This window comes from Poecilia reticulata, chromosome 23 (assembly GCF_904066995.2).
Source record: "Poecilia reticulata chromosome 23, P_reticulata-male-v2, whole genome shotgun sequence".
Taxonomy (NCBI): domain Eukaryota; kingdom Metazoa; phylum Chordata; class Actinopteri; order Cyprinodontiformes; family Poeciliidae; genus Poecilia; species Poecilia reticulata.
In genome coordinates this window covers 12,541,058-12,560,837 of record NC_088852.1, presented here as the reverse complement: position 1 = coordinate 12,560,837, position 19,780 = coordinate 12,541,058, and the positions used below count along the sequence as shown (strand labels likewise).

Sequence of the window (19,780 nt, the reverse complement as noted above, 5' to 3'; positions counted from 1 at the left end):
AAAGTAGATTATAATATCACAGATTTGGGCTTATTAAAAACATGGGACGTTGTAAATTTTGATGATTTGTGGATCTTTAATAGCAGCGGGAAAGAGCACTTAAAGAGAGTCTGTCTGCCTTTTTTGTGTTTTGCGATCTGTTCCGGCCAAGGTTTAGTTCCTCCTTGGCCTGAAACTCATCTGATCACAGTGCAGCGCTCTGTTATAATGCCATTTATTGATAAATGTGCGTTAAAAGCAAAATGATTAACTTAAAAGGACGGAAAAAAAACTCTTTCCGCAAGTTCGGAGTCAAATTATCAACAAGGCATATCAACAATTAGAGGAGGAAAGCTAACGTTAGCCAGGAGCTTCTTCAGACATCAGGAAAGCAGAACCAGATGAATGTTTACTGAATTAGTTTTGTAGCCATATTTTCAACAGCAGACAGAAATAAATAGTAAAACTTTATGTTTTTTTAAGTGAACTGTGTTTTTATTTACAACGCCTTTCTAAAATCCAGTTAACTCAACATTGGAGTGGAGAAGACATCTTATTATTGGTGAGTGAGAACGCAATCAGAAAACTATGGAGGAACATATAATACAAATTTTTACACCTGCGGGTTTTTATTTTACACAAAAGATTGTTTCTATACTTTAATCTGAAACATGTTATGCTGTTTTTGTCAAAAATAGTCATGGATAACCAACAGGTACATTTTTAGGAACATTGCGAAAAAGCTTAATTAATCAAGATAAATTTGTTACTTTTCTTTTGAGCTGTTGTATTTTTATACTTGAACCATACAGTAATTTTTTTAAATGTTATGTCATATTATTTTACTTTATTTGTTGATGCATGAAAAGTAACTCAGCTGATTAGGTTTAGCTCTTATAGAACCAGAGCTCACTGCACTTTTCTGTCAAAAACTGCCGTTTTGTAGCATGTAAGTCGTAAAGAGTTTTTATTAAAAAGCAGTTTCAGTAGATTAAACGTATCATCCTGAGTCCCTGCTCTAAAAGTTAACTAGTGTTAACACTTGTTGCTCTTTGGCAGTGGAAATATCCCCGCTTTACTTTCACTTCCTTCCACTTGCATCTGCAACAAAGCATCTGAAAGTTTTTAATAACCCATTTACCAAATACATTGTGGAGGATTTTTATTTTATTTTTTTGCTTTAAAATTGTTATATCATAGTCATGGAAGTTATTTGGATATTTTCATTTAATTGAAGCATGCACTGTTTTCTGTTTTTGTCTTGCTTAATGGTGAACATGAAGACATTTTATAGACATGTTAGAAACTGATAAAAGCATTGGAATGATAAAGTTACAAACACATTAGACTATTTCTATTTTCAACTCTGTCTAAAAAATAAATACAACTGCCTACTTGGACTTTAATTGTTGACACGAGGCAAAATATGAAGATATACTTGAATTTTCTCATTAGTGCTTTACCTGAAGGTGTCATTTCATTTTTAATAGATATAAGCAGGTAATAATTAATCTTTTTTTTCCATTATGTCTACTGTATATTCACTCGACAGTAATAATGGTCGATATTAGCCAGTAGGAAGCCCTGAGTCAGAGTCCCTGCGAAAGCCGATGTCATTCATAAAACCGGAGCAGCTCAGGTCAACAGCGACGCTATCAGATTATCACATCCGACATAATTATGGGGTAAAGTCCAAGGAAGTGTGGTTGTGTTTACGATTTTATTTGTATTACAGGAGAGGCGTAAACGTGCGTGTGTGTGTATGTAAGGAGGAGCAATCAGAGTGCATGATCGCCCTTCGCCAGACGACCACAATGAGCTGCAGCGATGGCAGAAAGAATCTCTGCCTCTGTGTCTCAGACTGGGGGCCGGCCCAGCCTCCACGGAGCGCTCGGCCACTGCCGCATTGTGGCCCGGGGCCTCATCTGAATGGCTCTTTAGTATTTTGTGTGAACAAGTCATCGCCATTTGCATTTGTTCCAGTCACAAAGGTTTAACAGGTCAATAGGGACTCTGGCAGAAAACTAACACGCTAGGGTAACTGTTTTCCTCCTCCCTCGCCGCGGTTGTCAGACGTCCAGCCAGCTCGTCCCGATAATATGCAACCCAAGCATGTGGCGTGTATACATCTCTTGCACAAGTGCGTGTGTGTGCGTGATTGGCGACAGTGGGGTGCAGGGTCAGAAAACAGAAGCTTTTACACTCTGAGCTGCTCTGAAAAGTTTAATTAACATGCAACTTATAGCAGCAGCTTGTGTGAGCAGCAGAGGGGGTTTGTTTTGTCTGCTAACCTCGCTTTCACACACCGACTCTAGAAGGTTAGCAGGCCTGCAGGGTTTCATTTCCCATTCCCTGCTCTCTCAATAAAACCTATAGCTTGTTGCGGAACAATAGGTGAGCATATGTGGGAGCCATTCAACCAGAATCACTCATTGTTTGAAAGTTTATTACTTCTCCTGGACGCTTTTGCTAAGAATCCACCTGTTTGTAAGGAGAGAAACATTCACCAGCTTTTGTTGTTACTGTCGTAAATCTGCCAAGCAAGAGTGCCACTCAGGAATAATCACTTCAAAAAATGGATGATAATTATTTCTGATAATTGTAATTGGTGACGTAAACCTCAGTTAAGTTGTGAATTTTAAATGCAGAGCTGGGTTTCTGCTTGGTGCAGAGGTGCTTTCTAGGAAAGTGCCAATTCTCTGTGACGACCTTGATTTAAAAACATTTCCTCTGTGTCACGGTGTTTACACATTAAACATCTATATTGCATGATCTAATTACTTTTTTTCATAACAGAAAAGCAGCAATAATCGATTGTTATTAAAATATTTTAGCAAATTGATTCAAAGATACAAACTTAAAGCAGAAAATAATAAGAGCCCACTACATTTAATTGTAGTTTTCTAGTAAGCATGTTTCTTGCGAACCTTTTGCCATCTTGTTCCTTATGGAGAAAGCAGTTAACCGGTTCGGCTGTGAACTGGTTAACTGGTCGGCCCAGGTAGCCGTTCTGCTGCTGGTTGCCGGGCAGAATGTAGATTCAAAACAGTTTTACCTTTTAAAGAGAGATGGGTGATGTTTCCTCATCATGGCTGACCATGTTTTCTGTAATCGAAAATATTTCCAGATGGCCTAAGTGTAGATCTTGTAAGCAAGGGTAGAGTGAAGCAGGCTCCTTTCAGCTAGCTGACCGGCAGTGTGCAGTCATATTTGTTTGTCTCGTTTTTCTCTTTAGGGATCTGATCAGCAGCATACAGCAACAGGTGGGGGAAGGACAGGGTTGTGTATTTTCAAAACAGGGACCAGGACTTAGATTTGCCCTGAACGTCACAAAAATATATATTTTTTGTTTTTTTTGTACAAGCAAATTTGATTTAGGAGTGTCAAACCATAAGGTGTACTTCACTGAAAAACAGAGGAACCAATAAGGAAGGAGCTCTTCTCTGTTTTAAATATGAACTTAATGGATTTTTAATGAGTCTGCCCCAGGTGATAACCTGTTTAAACATTGTGCACACTTGCATATTCAGCACAAGGAGCGACCTTCAGACTCTCATAATGTAAATATCGCAACAGTTGCGGATGTTCACCGTTAACAGCAGGGGAGAAAATGCCGTATTTGTTGCTCACACGGCTTCCAGGCTGCCTGTTTTAACAAGCGTTGGACTACCAGAGCCCTGACCTACATCGTGTCAGCGTTTGAGTCCTGCTTACAAACCCGTCTGTCCTGCTGATCCCAGCCTGCCCGGCTGCACCTCTCTGTTCTCTCTCCGCCGTATCTTGTTTTGCCTGTTTGTGTTGCTCCGTGCGACCCACCATTTGGACCTCGCTTCCATTATCTTTTCCCTCCTCTCCTGCTTCCCCTGCCTCCAGGGTCGGGGGCAGAAGAAAGGCAAAGCCAAAGCCCCAGCGTCAGGTGCTTCAAGCTGCTAGCTAGGCTTGCAGCCAGGACCCAGAGATCCAGAGATCCAGACCTGGCAGCTCCCAGGCTGCGACGTGTGAAACGCCGCACACAAAGGGGCTCGCTCTATCTGTATGCACCCTACATAGGGAGGCTTTTGTTGCAGCCAACAGGCACATGACTGCTAGCATCTTAACCCCTGAGAGGCAGCGTCAGTGCTCCCTTCTCACTGGACCGTACAGTGGAGAGGAAACGACAATGAGTCAGAGAGACGACGATAAAACAACGCTTTATTTCAGCAGAGAGAGACTCGGTTTTAATGGTGATTCATGGGTTCATTTTTGTTTGTTTGTTTGTTTGAAGAAATTAAATCTTAGTTGACTTTATTGACCTTGTAAATAATTTGATCTTTACCTGGCTCTGAAATAATGACATTTAGCAGCTGCTGAAATGCCAAAAATACTCTTGAGAAGCACATAAAAAAAATTATCCCAAAGGACCTTTCTAAATAAAGTTTAATCAGTTTGTTTCAAGTACAACTCATATATAAAAAAACATTGAAGTACACTCTGTCTTGAACACCCTAACTCCAACAAATATTTTAATTTGGAACATAGAGTATTACTCAGTTAAAGTGAAGTTTTGCTATATAAAATCTAGTATATAGAGCTGAAAGTAAAGAGATGTACCTAAAGGAAAAAATCTGATGAATTGTTCCTTCTTAACATTATTCAAAATTTATTATCATATCACCCACTTCAAAAAAAATTTAATCAAGAACAAATACATTCTGCATGCTGTCGTTTATTAACAAAAATGGTGCCAGAGGAGAAAAAGTTTGTAAAAACAAAAAAAAGTAAGAAATTTAATAAATGTTCAACATATTTAAAGTCCTAATCATTTTCTATTTATCAGTTTTAACATAAACCTCATATGTTTGTGTGATACGTATCTGAATATGTTTCTAAACTATTCAAGTTAATGGAAATTTTTGATGGGAAGAAATAAATTGCTTTACACTGTTAGAAGGCTGCTGTACCAGTGGGCAGATGTAAAGAAACATGGTAGGATATAAACTGATATTTTATTAAGAAACTCTAATGTAACAGGGATAGAACTCCTTTATTATTATTATCATTATTATTATTATATATTATGTGCATTGAAATTAAAAGTGCCCCTCTGCTTGTGCTTCCTAAAAAACTGCATGCATTTAATAATAAGCTCAACAAGAAAGCAGACCTTAGTGAGGAGGTAATAAATAACGTTTAAAAGTAGCAATAAGTAAAAGTTAACGAGATATGATGGTTGAATGTTCAGAGTTGCGAGTCTTTTACATAGATGGCCAGCATTAACAAAACCGTTTTAATGGAACAAGAATTTATACAGGAGGAAACAAAATAATTGACTTGGTCTGAAACAGTATGTAAATGTTAAAGAGTTAAATTAGTGACGAGAAGAAAACCATTTAGATTTATAGAAGAACAGTAGTGGTATTCGTAACGTTATAAATGAGAGCATGTACGGCACAGTATTTCATACATATAGTTGAATTTACATGATTTTCAGACACTTTATTAACACAGCATGCAAGTTATTTATGGAAAGTTTTAGTTTTACATGTGGAGAAAGATGCATATGATAAATGTATGTTTCTAAATCACTCTACAAAGGTCTAGAGTGTGTTTGAAAATTGAAATTAGAGACTCGGATTGAATAAAATATATCCATAGATAAAATGTTTCTATCCACACGTGATTTTTTTTTTCTTTCAATATTATACCAATGTCCAGTAGAGATAATTATGATTTTTCTGTATTTTAGAAAAATGTTCTTATTAAAATTCAGGTTAAAAAACTTAAATTTATTAAATGAGTCTGTGGTTAAATTAATACGCAGGTTTGGTAAAATGCAAATAGCTCATTTTTGAATTTCTCATTTTTAAAGATAGTAGGGTGCTTCATCTCCACGTCTGTCTGTGTGTGTGTGTGTGTGTGTGTGTGCGTGTGTGCGTGTGTGTGCGTGCGTGCGTGTGTGTGTGTGAGAGAGACAGAGATCTATATATATACTTATATTTGTGCTCAATAAGAGAAACAAACTAAACTCCTAAATGCTTATTTGGCTAAACATGATTTCCAGAAATTAACACGCTGCGTTTCAGTTTAAAGATAGTGTCTTGATTCTATATATTTATTTTTTACGAGGACAGCAGGATGTAAATCACGTTAGAGCCAGTCGAAGCTGCCTTTGAAGCTCTACCACCTCCACCTCCTTCCTCACGGCGCGTTCGGTTCAGAGGTGGGGGCGGCCGGGGTGCCAAACCTTCCAATTCGGGCCGAGCCAGGTGACTCGGGGCCCGTCCAGGCTGCGGTTGCTCTGTGACGTGGCACTGAACCCCAACCAACAGCAGGTCCGAGCGCTTTAAAAGGTGGTACCACTCGGCGAGAGTGCCAGACAGCCGCCAAACGCTGGAGAGCCTGATGCTCGATAAGAGCTGCTAAAATAATCATTTATTAATGTGGGATGGAGCCTAAAACGTGAGCAGTAAGTAGCTGGAAGACAGGAGGGGAGGAGATGCTTTTAGTGTGTTGGAAGGAGGAGATGAGGGGTAAGTTAGACGTGGAAGGTTTAAAAAAGAGAGAAAAAAAATCCTATTTTAATTTCTGTGAAGCTTTTCAGCAATTTACATTTTTAGATATCACAAATTATACTATCCCTGAAAAATATTGCATATAAAAATGTCTTAAGGGCTTCAAGAGCTTAAAGTGCTTTAGTGTTTTTTTTTTTTGTTGGAAGTGTAAATTTGCAATATTAACAAAATAGTTACAAACTACATCAAAGAGATGGATATCATCCTAATAAATGTTTTCAGATGAGCTACACACTGTGCATAACTAGAGACACTTTTTCATATGAAAGTTGAAAAAGAAGCTAAAAGTAGGACAGCAGTTTTCCTCAAATCACTTCCCCTTATTTGGATTCAGAGGAGCTGCAGTGTAAAGAGGCACCTTGGCTGTCAAATTACTGCTTCCCTTCGGATTTATAGTCTGTTTGGCCGTTTTAAAAAGCTGTTTAGGACGCCTCGCCGTCCGCAGCCAGCGACTGGTCCAGTTCGCCTCTCCTCTTTTCCAACCTTTGCTCCGCTGTGCTGCAGAGCAGGCTCCCCTCCGCACAGACATGCTCGGTTTTCTGAGGTGAGTGGATTAATGATTGTCAAAGAAACACGTCGAAATCAAAGTTAACGCTGAGCGCCGTTGATAAAGGTCATGTGTTTGCGCAGAACACGTGAAAATGATTCTATCTGGCAGATTTATGCCACCTTGTTTAATTAAAGGCTCACTTGGTTTATCTTCTTGGTACGATTGCAAAAGTAAAACTCTTATTTTTTTCCCTGGCAAGTCCATAGACTGTTTAGAAGCAAACTAAATATTTGTATTTGTGATGTGGAATCATTTGAAAAATATCTGCTTATAGTGTGACTTGTAAAAGTTTTCCTAAATCTCTAATTGGTGTGCTTTTAATGGTTTCACTTCAAACTATCTGAGGTGTTTTGAAAAATAAAACGGGCACCTTGTACAATTAATTTTACATATTTGAAAAGAAAAATCCAATGTGAGTAAAATAACCAAAATTATACAGTTAATAAAATATACTTGTCTACATATTTTTAATCCTGCAATGTATATTCCTCAAGAAAAAATGCTCAGTATTGTTCGTTTTTCAGATTTTTCAAGTTTACTGGATTGTTTATGAATTGGTAAAAAAAATTGTATTTACTAAAGAATTCGATAAATGCATGCCATTTATTAAAAAACTATAATCATGTTTGATTTCTAATATAATTTTCTACCTTCAGCATAATAAAAAAGGAAACGCACTAAAAACATTCAGAGGGAAAGAGTTGCTTTTTTTCTTCTAATCGGATTCCTTAAGTTTACCAACTTATTTAAAATTACAGTTTTTAAAAAAATAAATATATACATTTTATGCAAGTCTGCTAGTTTGAGTCAGTTTATAGTTTTACTTTATTTCTGATTGTTGAAATTTACAATATAGATTTCAATCTGAGTCTTTCACACACATGTAGGTAGATGTCAGACTTTTTTCTGTCTGTATTTTGTTTTAATATAATCGACGCTCGCAAAGTCGTGACTGGTTTAACAAAAATTGCTACTCAGAGTCTGCTTAATCATGTTACAGAAAAAAAACCTTAAGAACATTTTAAAAAGATTTTCAGCTTTTGTTTTCTGTTTGAGAGAGAAAAGGAAAAAGTAAAGCAGAGCTCTGACTTCGGGGTTAACCTGGTTAGAAAGAAGCTCTGTGTGTTTCTGTTGTGGACTTTAAGAAAAAGTAATACATGTAAAGATGTCGCTGATCTGTTTTCAATAGCAGTCGACCACGTTATTATTAGCATTGTCCAGATAGCTGTGTCCACCATCTTGTCTCCTCCTGTCCTCCATTTTGTGATTTTTTTTTTTTATTTCTCCATCCACTCTTGCTCTGTTGTATCAAAAGTACACCGAGTCGTTCCTCCCTCCTATTGTAAATGGGAGGAAATAATCTTTACAGAATTTCTATTTTCTTTGTTTTTAAGAAAGAAAAAAAATTCTCTGGATTTCATTTTAATCCATCACAGATTTGGATCATTAAATTCTTTTATTTGGGGCTGAACTCGACCCTGCCAAGCAGGAGTCTGTAAAAGGAAGGCCGCATCCTCTTCAACAGGGTGCTTATCTCCTAAAAACAATTTGTTCAAGCAGTCAGCAGCACTCAAGCCAGACCGAGGTTTTACACCTCAGCAGCGTGAGCTGCTTTGACCTATGGCCCCGTAATGGCCACCGGGGGTCACAGAGGTTAATAGAGACTGATGTATGAGGCCCCAGAGTGACATCCCAGAGGAGATGGCCCCTTAATCCTTATTAGGCCTCCATGTTAGTGATCCTTACCTTTCAAAGCAAACAGCACGCGCTCTTTGCCGCGGGGCCCCGGCCTGCCCCTGGCGTTACACTTCTGACCTCGGGGTCGTGCCCTTTTGTTCAGAACCCTTCAGAGGATGACCTTTAGGGTCAGGTCTGTAATAGAGAAGTTGTCGAGGCACGTGCTGCCGAGGGGCCCCAACGGCGGACCACCTCATAGAAGGAGTCGGGCCGCAGCGCTGGTCGCTGACAGACAGCAGGAAGCATGTGTGTGTGTGTCTGATGGACTGTTAATGTATAGATAGTCGTAACCTGTAGGTTTGATATGCAACATGGGAAGTTCAGGAGAGAATTAAGAGTGCAGGAAATGTTTTTGAAGATCAACGTTTGAAATGCTGTCTGTCTGTACCGACACTCCAACTTCACAGCTTTCAGTACTTACCTACTTAAAAACATTTAGATGAAAAAGTTACAGAATTCTCACATGATGATAACCTGGAGTAAAAAAAGTTAATGTTTTAAAAAAAATGCAGAACAGGACACACAAGAACAGTCTGCTTCTTTTGGTTGGATGTCTACTTTGGATTTTTGAACTAAAATGCAAGTTTATCCCTCGTGCCCAGTTAGCACTGTGACGATTCTTTGTTTGCTTTTGCATCTTTTATTTCATAAATTACACAAAACACACAAAAAAGCAGAAAACACTCTTAAAAACAGAAAGTTTATCTTTATTTATCCATAGTTCTAAAAAAAAAGTAGGACTTAATGAAGTTTGACATAAAAGCCATAAATATCTGACTGATTCTTCTTACATTCTGTTTAAAAAAAAGCAAAGAAAATATCCAGAGCACTAAATTTAATAATAGCTTTTATGTGTTTATTTGGCAGAATATTGCTCCCTTCAAACTTCCCCTCATAAATCCCAAATAAGAGTGACTGCTGGCGTAAATATTTATAATTATAAATATTTCCGACTATTCAAAAAAGAAAATCACAAACAATTTTGCTTTCTTGCAAGCAGGAGAAATGCTTAAAAGCCTTCTTTCAGCCAGCTGACGAGCAGCGTGCAGCAACAGGTGGGAGAGGGACAGCCCTACTGCACATACTGATTCAAGCAGCCGGAGAAAACCTACTGTAGTTTGCTCCGATCCTTTTATTTTTATTTTTTGCAATCCTGTTAATGGAAATCATTTTAAACTCTAAGATGAAAACCTTAAAACACTGACAGCATTAACTGGTCCACATGCAGTTAAAAAAAAAAAAAACTTTCCTTTTTAGGGAAAAAAACAATACCAATAAGATTAGTTGAAAACTTTCTCCTTCATTACTTTGTCATAATTAGCGTCTGTGATTCATACCTTTGTGTTTAATACCCACAAAGTCCATATTTGCTTTCCCTGCTGCAGCGAGCGGTTCTGTATGTTGGCTGGCATTGTCTGCGGCTGTGGATTTGTGGGATGACTCATAAAGAAGTGACAACACAGGGGGTCCGACGGGACCTCTGAGTTAACAGCTTCTCTGTATTAGTTCAGGAGGGAGTTCATTTTGACTGCTGTGTTGCCACTGTGCAACTTCAGTTGTGCAACACCGACAGGCTGTGGTAGGTCGGTTTTTGCAAAGTTGTCTTTTCAGATCCCCCTCTTGTTTACTTTAATTCTCGCAGATCCAAGGGACTGTTGAAGCCTAAAACTGCTTGTCTCGTCTTTCCTCACCTCCTTTAAATGTGCACACAACTTACACGCTTATCAAATCTTAATAATGCAGCAAGCTGTTAGTAAATCTATGCTAACACTGAGCACAGATTGCTCTAACTCAGGGCAGGGGAAGGGGAAAAAAAAGTTGTTGCAGGCTCATAGAGATGTCATAAATGAGGGTTGTTAATATTGGAGTTTCATCAATGGCAGCATTACGCGGGCCGCTCCTGCAGGGGCGAGGCCGCCGCTGAGGGCTTCAGTGTCAGAAGTTGGCAGTCGAGCCAAAACCAGAGCCGTATCCTCGAATGAACCCAGAGCAACAGGCTCTGCCAAGTTTTTTGAATTCCTGCCACATGTCAGATGGTAAACAAGTAACTAGCAGAAACAGCGTCTGAGACAGAGCACAAGGAGCTCAGGGGGAACTCTACGGATCACAGATGAGGCTTGCGTTTGTTTCAAACGATTGTTTGATTTATATTCAGGACGCAGTTGTAGTGGCGTTTTCGCACGCATGGAGATTCCCATTGGTTCCCCAGACGTGGCGAGATGTGACGTCACAGGGGGTTCGGGACCCGACGACTATTTGGTTGCACGACCCTTTTTTTTTCTCAACAAGGGACACGAGTGTGTTTATATCCCCCCCCCCCAAAAAGAGCAAAGAAGCGATCCGTTTCCCCGTGTTGAACCCCGGTTCTAATCCTTGCCCCACTTAGTTTGTCTGCATTGTTCGTCGTTCGATATGTTGAGATTTATCTGCAGAAGGCTGAAAAGAGAAGACTTTCCCTCTCTCGCAGCCACACATGCACCTACGTAACATAACGCCTTTTTTCTTTCAGCCTCCAAGACCGAGCAGCCATATTAGTTTGCTCTCCTGTTCTTCGTCTTCTATCGAGAACGTGCAAATTAAACCCCTCACTTTTCTGTCCAAACTTCCCCCACTGATCGATTTGTGTCGTACTGAGGCTCAAGGCGCTGAGGACAGATTTAACTCAAAACTGCCTTAGTTTTGCTGAGAGATGTGAGATCTCAGTCAGTTTTCCCCTCTCTTTTGTAGAGCTGCTACTTCAGGGAGAGCAGAGAGAGGTGGTGGTGAGGGGTGGGAAGGGGGGAAATGTGCCTGTGTGGAGTTCTGGTTTCTTTTGGGAAAGAGATGACTGCAGGGGAGGGGAATTGCTTCCAAAAGAGAGGAAGTTGTCTTTTTTTTTTTTTTTTTCTTGTGCCATGGGGGAATCTGTTGCAGATACGGCGGCATTACAGCGTTTTGGACACAGAAGTTTTTCAAGGAGGCGGTGGAGTGAAGAGGGGGGGAGGGGGGAAGCAGACTGGCATGAGTAACCTTCAGCATGCTGATGCAGAGGTGAGACAGGAAGAAGGGAGGGTTGGTATCCGGTGCTGAAAGAACTGAAAAAAAAGATTATCCCCACCACTCAGAGCAGAGCTGTTTGTTGGTTCGTGACAGAGCAGACTGAAAATGGTGGGAGACAGTCAAGCTGGACGCTTGCAGGACGACATTTTGTGGCTAGCTTACAGCCGGACTGTTCGCAGCTTGAGGGGGTTGCCCAGAAGCGGCACATGCCGGGCACACTGCGGTTAATATTGAAGCGTTTTTATTGCATGGCGTGGCCCGGTCACACCCAGGCGCTTATCTGCCTTTGACCGCATGCCAGATCAGTCAGAGCCGCTCATTAATGTGTCTGTGATCAAGGAGAAAGACAGTAGAGCCGTCATAGCTGACGTGCTTTCTGGCCTCAATAACCCCAACGCCACTGCTTCCTCCCTGGAAAGTTTTACTGATTAAAGGAAGTAGTCCGGTCCAAAGATGGATTGTTAATCTCTGAGCAGCTGAATCCTTGAATCATTTGTAAGTTTTCTGTGACTGTCCTCCTGAAGGAGAGGAGCTCCTGACACCTCCCACCTCCTCCAGCTCCCTCCCTGCCTTGCCTCGTGGACACTACGTCGCCGGACTCGGTGATGAAAACGCGTAGCGCGCACACTCCCACACTTCCCCTGTTTCATCATCAGCTGAGCTTTTCGTCCTCCACTCACAGCGCTCGTCTCCCTCCCTCTCCGGGTTCCCTCCCCTCTTGGCTCCCGCTTCGGTTTCTATCCATCGCTCCTCGCCTCCTCCTCCTCTTCTTCTCTCCCTGGGTCCCGGCCACATGCGAGAGGCTAGACTAGGACACTGCAGCTCTGAAAAAAAAAAGAGAGGGGAAAAACGCTCTGTTGCTATTTCTACAGGCGGGTCCCACCCCTTTAGCTACCCTGTGCCAAAAGAGGGAGGGATTCTTCTCTACTCTCAGTCCTGGGATTTTAACCCTCTGCCTGCTCTCACTCCGTCTCTCTGCAAGATCTCTTCCTCATTCTCGTGCAACAAGTGGCTTTGCTTTGCTGCTTTCCTCTTCGTTTCTGCTTGTGGGGACGTCTCCGGCTGATTTGTCGGTAACCGGACTTGAAAGACTGCGTTTGCTTCGTTCCCTTTTGACCACGTGCTTCTCCACTGCTGTTCCTCACAAGTCCTTCCCCTCTGAAGCTGAGTGCGAGCGTTCGGCCGTTGTTGGACTGGCCTCGGGGATCGTGTTTCCTGAACATTTACCTTGAAATCTCCTCCTTTATTTTCCCTTGCTCTTATCTGCCGTGCCCTCCACCTTCCATCTGTGGACACCGTTCCATCTCTTTGGCTTCTCTGCCCCACCCTCCTTTCTCTCTTTCTCCCTCTCTCTCTCTTTCCCTCTCTCTGTCATGGGCAGTCTTGAGTTAAAGGGTAGCAGGAGGGTGGAGCAGCGGCCAGGCTTTTTCTAGGACAGGTGCCAGTTCCTAACAAAAGACTGAAAAAAGGGATAGATTTAAGCCAGGAGGACAGAAAAGGGATGCATCAAGAACTTATTTGCACTAATAGCGTGTGTATGCATGACTATACTCTCCTGTTGCAATTATTTTCCACTGCAAGAGTGTTAAGAAGTATAGATGTCGAATTCTCTCGCTCCCGTGAAGGCATTTGAGTTTCGAGCTGGGATAAGAGGAGGGGCAGGCAGAGGCAGAGAGGGAAGAGGTGGAGCTGAGCTCTTTTTTTTTTCCCTGCATTATTCATGTGCCCGGGCCCGGTACTGCAATCTGACTGGCTGCCTGGCGTAGCATTCATCCAACATTCAGCAGCTCTGTTTGCTAACATTCCTCATTCAAAGCTCGGTTAGCTGCCAGACGGGAGGAGCACGCGACTCCGTAGGAAACCCACATGGCCTCCCCCTTATTGTGGCGGGCCCAGAATCGGAGGCGAAGGGACGGAGAGAGGCAGCATGAGCTGGTTTGTAGATATCAGACAGTCAGCCGAGGCTGGGGAGGGATTTTCTCGAAGCGTATCGACCGTTTTGGCGATTGCAGGGGTGAAATCTCTGGCAGAGGGGGAAAGGCTGGCGTATGAAAAAGGCGTTGGGCGCAGACGGAGGAGGCTGATACTTTCCGGGACGCTGAATGGGTCTCAACGTTGGCGTGCCCGCCTACTCCTTGCAGCGAGTGCAGAGCTGTGTGACTGAAGCTGAAGCTCCCTGTCTCTGCTCCTCTCTACAGGAAGGAGATGTGGGCTTACCGTGTGCTGCCGTGGACGTTTTCCATCGCAGTAAGTCCGCAAAGAACCCCACGGTTTATCCTGGACGGCCGATTCCAGTCGCTCCGAAGCGGGTAAGTCAGACGGCGTGCGGTTCAGGTCGTGTGAGAATGTGTACTCGGTTTTCTTTTTGCAAACCAAACGTCGGGAGCTCCATCATCATGTTCGCTTCTTTCCACAATGTCCAGCCGCACAACTATCCAAGTCGAACGAGGCAGAACGTGGCGTTTCTTCAAACCTCTTTAATCTAGTTGTATTTTCTTTTCGTCTGGAATCTGGTTTTGCTTCTCGGATGTGTTTGTGGTTGAGCTAGAAGTCTTCATGGAGGGGAACAGGCAGGGAACCGGTGCTGTAATCTAAGGCTGAGGGCCAGACGAGGCCTGCAACACAAGGCCAAGCTCCACCACAATGCACTGCTCCTCCATTCGTTCCTCTCCTTCTTGCTCAATCCCGTGATTGTCGAGTAGAAAGCCTTTAGGTGTCATTAAACCCTTGTTTCCCTCAATATCCACTCGTTTGCTACTCTTAATAGTCAGGTACATGTTTGGAAAATGGGTCACTGCTGACACGTGGCTCCCTGCAGTTTTAATAAAGCCAGAACAAAACTATTAGTGGTAGCCTACCGCTTAGCATGCAATTTTTTTTTTTAATACGGCCAATTGTATAACTTTTTTTTTTTTTTTTTTTAAATGGGCGTCGAGAAATCATTCCTTGTTCCTCTTGGACTCTGATAAAGTGACTCAACTTTGGCAGAAGCCTAGTAGGTGTAGCTTAACCAAATCCAGAAAAGTCGGAACCTGTTTCATTCGAGAAGAATACTCGCTGCAATTTTGTGAGATTTTATGCGTAATTCAATAACCTGAATTGCGCCACACCCCCTCATCAACGCGATGAAGCGTAACGTCTGTTAATCGGTGCCCGTAAATCAGGTTTTTGGCCTTTGCTAATTGAAAAATCTGTTTGTTTGCTGTTTAATCCGCATCGATATCGCTCCAGAGTCGACAATGACCAAACGACAGAGGAGTGGAGGGAGCGTGAGTCATCCCAGATACCTCCAGTCTCCTTCCCACCTACATCCCACGTTTGACAGGCCCTATTCATCTGCCACTCTCACCCTACAGGGCCCAACACAGGCTACTTCATCACTGTCACCCTCACAAGAGGCCCCCAATGTGGCTCCCTTATTTAGTGGCTCCAAAGCTCTTTCCGCGGGCCTCGCTGGGGTGAAATTAGGAGGTAAATCAACGATGTTTGGACAGGGAGAACGTCATTGTTGCAGTCCAACGGACCCTCAAGGAACAGCAGTAATATTCAATATAGCACGTTGTTGTCTTTTTCATTTCCTTTTTCGCATTACCCTGCGTTGAAATGCACTGAAGTACACAGTCTGAACGCGTTTAATTAGCTTTCTTTGATTTGAAAACAGTGTACGGTTTCAGAACCGTGCAGGAAATGACTAAATATTTCCTGCAGAACAAACACCGGGGATATCTCGAATAGAAATACAAGCGATTTTAATCCTCGTCTTATATTTATCATGAGTAGCAAACAAAATCTTGCTTATTTTTTTCTGACTGTTGCAGAACATTATATCTGGACTAAAAGAAAAATAAAGAAGAAAGTATCTGAGAAATTATTTTTGTGGATTAAATTCAATATGTATTACACACGATTTAATAATAGAAAACACAACCCCCCCCCCACAAAAACCTCCAAGTTACACCAGACATACAAGATCCAGTCTTTCACACACACACACGCACACACACACACACACACACACACACAGGCAAACACCCAGACACATTTGATGCTATGTACCCCACAATGAACCGAGCCTCCTCAGATGAATGGGGTTCCCACGCCTCTCCTAAGGAGTGCAGGGCACAGCCTCCTCCTTTGAGCATTCACACACATACACACCCACAGTACACGCACTATAAAGGGCCTCACAGTCTTTCATAAGCAAGCACACACAGGTGCATGTGAGTATGATGTAGTGGCACACACATGCAGTTAAACGGCACTTTGCTGTAAGCAGTGATTTGTTATTCTGAACACGTCACGCGACGATAAAGGTTCGGTTTTTAGCAACAAAGTCAGACAGGAGGATCTTTGTTGCAGTTTGGCTCCAAAATGCAAAATCTTTTAATTTGTAATGAGGAGAAACAGGAGCTAATGAGGAGTGAGATGCATTTAGAGTGCGCTTACTTCCACTGAAACATCAGTCCGGTTTATTTGTACAGTGATTTTCTGCCGACTAATGTCGTCTAAAGACAAACAGGTCTGGATCGTTCAAGCAAATAAACTCCAGACATATAGACAAATTCAAATTAAACAGTGTACATTCCAGCCGTGTGCTTTTAATATTATATATATATATATATATATATATATATATATATATATATATATATATATATATATATATATTCGTGTGCGCGCGTCTGTATTATATATATTTATACATATGTGTTTATATATGTGTATATATTATATTATATATAATATACATATATACATATGTTGTGTATATATATGTGTGTATATTATATTATATACACACATATATACATATATGTACATTAGTGTGTGTGTATATGTAAATGTGTTTCCTTCATTGAAATTTATTTCAAATAGTTGTGTATTTTTATTTTACATCATATAATGTAAAATCAAATATAATATTATAGTAATATTAAAATTTGTATGTGATTTTATATTTTAAAAGATGTTTTAAAGAGTAATGCTTGTGGGTGTGTGTGTGTGTGTGTGTGTGTGTGTGTGTGTGTGTGTGTGTGTGTGTGTGTGTGTGTGTGTGTGTGTGCGTGCGTGCGTGCGTGCGTGTGTGTGTGTGTGTGTGAGAGAGAGATACAGATTTATGTGTACATCTAATTATTTTCTGACACCATATAAAAAACTAAAAATCTATGAAAAAAGCCTTTATTATCAATGCCTGCTGCTTTTTTAAAATGTATTTTAAGACACATTTATTACTGCTGACATTTTTTAAAACATAAACCACATCCTAGAAAATAATTTCAATAACTTTTTTTTTTTTTTAAGTAGCCAGGATTTATAGTCATTCTGTTGCTACAGAGGAAATTTTCTGGAGTGGGAGATAATTATAAGGCCTCTTAACACTGGCCAGTCCACAGTGCAGTAATAAAGCCTTCCAGTCTAAATTCAGCTGCATCATGCTGATCTCTGTAACATATGTACCATCAGCACTAATGGCTCACTCAAGTAGCTGTTTGGCAGCTTTATGATCTGAGGACTACAGACACACCTTGCTATGTATGTGTGTGTGTGTGTGTGTGTGTGTGCGAACATATTCATGTGTTTTTGTATAAATGCTTCGAAAGCCCAGTGTTTATTACTGTGTGTGTGTGTAGACTGTGTATTTATTTCTACTCTTGTCTTTCATTCACAGGCTCATTATTTAGGAGTCACTCTATTTTTTCTGGCTGGAAGTCAAAATTGAGGTTTGTTGAACGTATTTTTCTAAAAATGTATTGCTATTCTGAAACTGGGAGCTTAGTTGTCAAATTCATTCATTTGTGTGTGTGTGTGTGTGTGTGTGTGTGTGTGTGTGTGCGTGCGTGCTTGCGTGCGTGTGTTGCTGAATTGTCAGATTCCTGATAGCCTCTTGGCTTCACTGAAGTTTGCAAATTTGCATTATTTAGTTTTTTTGCTCCGAGCTGCCTACAGGCATACAAACACAACTTCTAGTTTGCCTTTAATTTGCTGAACAAAGTTGCTCGCGGCGCACAACAGCGAGCGACTCGTCAAAGTCGGCATGTATTGGTAAGCATGTGCAGCAGCATCAAGATAATCTCCTGGAGGGAAATTAGTCGTGGGGGAGAAAAAGGGGGAAAGAAAAGCCTTCAGCCTAAAGGTCAAATGAAGATTAGAGGGAAACTGTACACGAGTGCACGCTGGCCTGCACCCCGGAACTGCACAAAGGCCTCATTGTGTGCGAGCGCCGCTGCTCTGCACAGACTCCCCTTTACATTCTTGGGGAGACATGACACCTGTTGGCGGTTTGGGTCAACTGCACGCAGAGCGATTGGAAAGCCTTCATAATGCTCAAAATTTTAAGCTTTTAACGACCTTGTGACAATTTCATTCAGTCAATCCCATTAACAACTTTGGCTCCAAATGGTTTGTTTTTCTTTTTAATTCCCCAAGTATAAGTGTGCATTTAGAGGATTTTTTTTTAAAAGGAGCAAGTATTAGAAAAACAAAACCTGAGCAGAGAAAATGTTCTTCTTTATTCCATTTTCTAAAAACGAACAAGTCGAACTCTTTACGTTGTTTATTTCTGAAGTGGACGTTATCTTCTGGCGGGTTTTCAAGTCTATAATACGTGCAAGAGTATTACAAACGTTCATTGATAAAGTATGATATATATGATAAAAGGAAATACTAGATTATTCTAATTATGTCCCTAACACATACCTGATGTTACTACTCAAGCATTAAATTGATGCAATTGCTCGATGCGTTTATGGACTGAAGATTGTTGGAGACTTTAGATTCTTTGAATTTGAAGAATAAAAAAAAGAGTTTCCTAGAATTTGAGCTGCTGATCTGCAATCAGAGCAGATCAAGGAGAAACAGGCAGATTATAATCTCTGACCGACTGAAAGGTTTATCTCCAGTTTTAACATTATTGTCAATAAAGGTCAATTTTACTGCCTTTTCATCTCTAGATAACTTTACAAACTTCCTTAAAGAATTTCTGAGCATTAAAAGGGAACGAATCTGAGTTGGTATAAATACTAGGAAGCAGTGAAAAACTCCTTTAGCACAGTTTCTTCTGGATTATTTTTTTTTTGTAATACTCTGCCCTCTAATAGAGTGACAAATTAGAAACCAACTCCAGCCTCATGTTGTTTCTTTTTTGCAGAGAATAAAAACCCCTGCTACTATGCAAACACTTTCAATCCAGATAATTTTTATGCGGATGTGCAAAATGTTTCTTTTTGTTTGTTTTTTTAAACTTCCTAGTGATTCACATAAGTGGACTATAGCTTTTTGAAGTAACTATATTTTGAAACAATAATTCGAAGTTACAGTATTTAGCAGGATTTTTGCGTTCTGCAAGAAAAACTAAAAATATATTTTTTAGATTTTAATTTAATTCTTTCTTAATTTTTCTTTTCTTTTTTTTTTCCTCCATCGATCTTCCGGCATTTGCATTATTGGATAAAAACGGTGCTGCGCGACAGTATCCGAGCTCGGCAGCGAAACGCTCGGGTTCGCTGTGCACATCGCAGGGCTCGGACGTTAAGTGGCTCATTCAGCGGATTTGGGCGGCATTTATGGGATAACTGAACTTGCTATAAAACAGCCGCAACCTGGTGCATGCGTGTGCGCGAGAGAGGAGTTAATGCAGTGAGTCACTTTTATAAGTTCGACCCTGCCTCAGTATCCTGTCACTCGCCACCTCGAAGGGGGAGACCGCAGCGGAGCCACAGCCTCGGAGCCCTTTCTCACTCAGGAAACTCCCTGAAACCAACACAACCTGTCAGTGTGACCTCTCATGCACATTCAGAAATCCATATTTATACCCATCTGCTCCATCAATTCCTGCAGTATATAGACAAACACGGCCAAACAAACTTGTTTTGAGTATTTTCCCACAGATTTCTCCCCCAGCTAGTCACCAACAAGATGTTCACTT

At 41.1% G+C, this 19,780-nt stretch overlaps 1 long non-coding RNA gene across 1 annotated transcript in view; it reads left to right on the top strand.

Moving 5' to 3' along the window:
* LOC145550183 (uncharacterized) overlaps positions 1–16,443 on the top strand; it is a 28,784-nt gene extending 12,341 nt beyond the window's left edge. Inside the window, exon 3 of the long non-coding RNA XR_014086071.1 lies at positions 14,055–16,443. This is a non-coding gene — a long non-coding RNA (uncharacterized LOC145550183). The remainder of the gene's footprint in view (positions 1–14,054) is intronic.
* Positions 16,444–19,780: the final 3,337 nt, after the last annotated feature.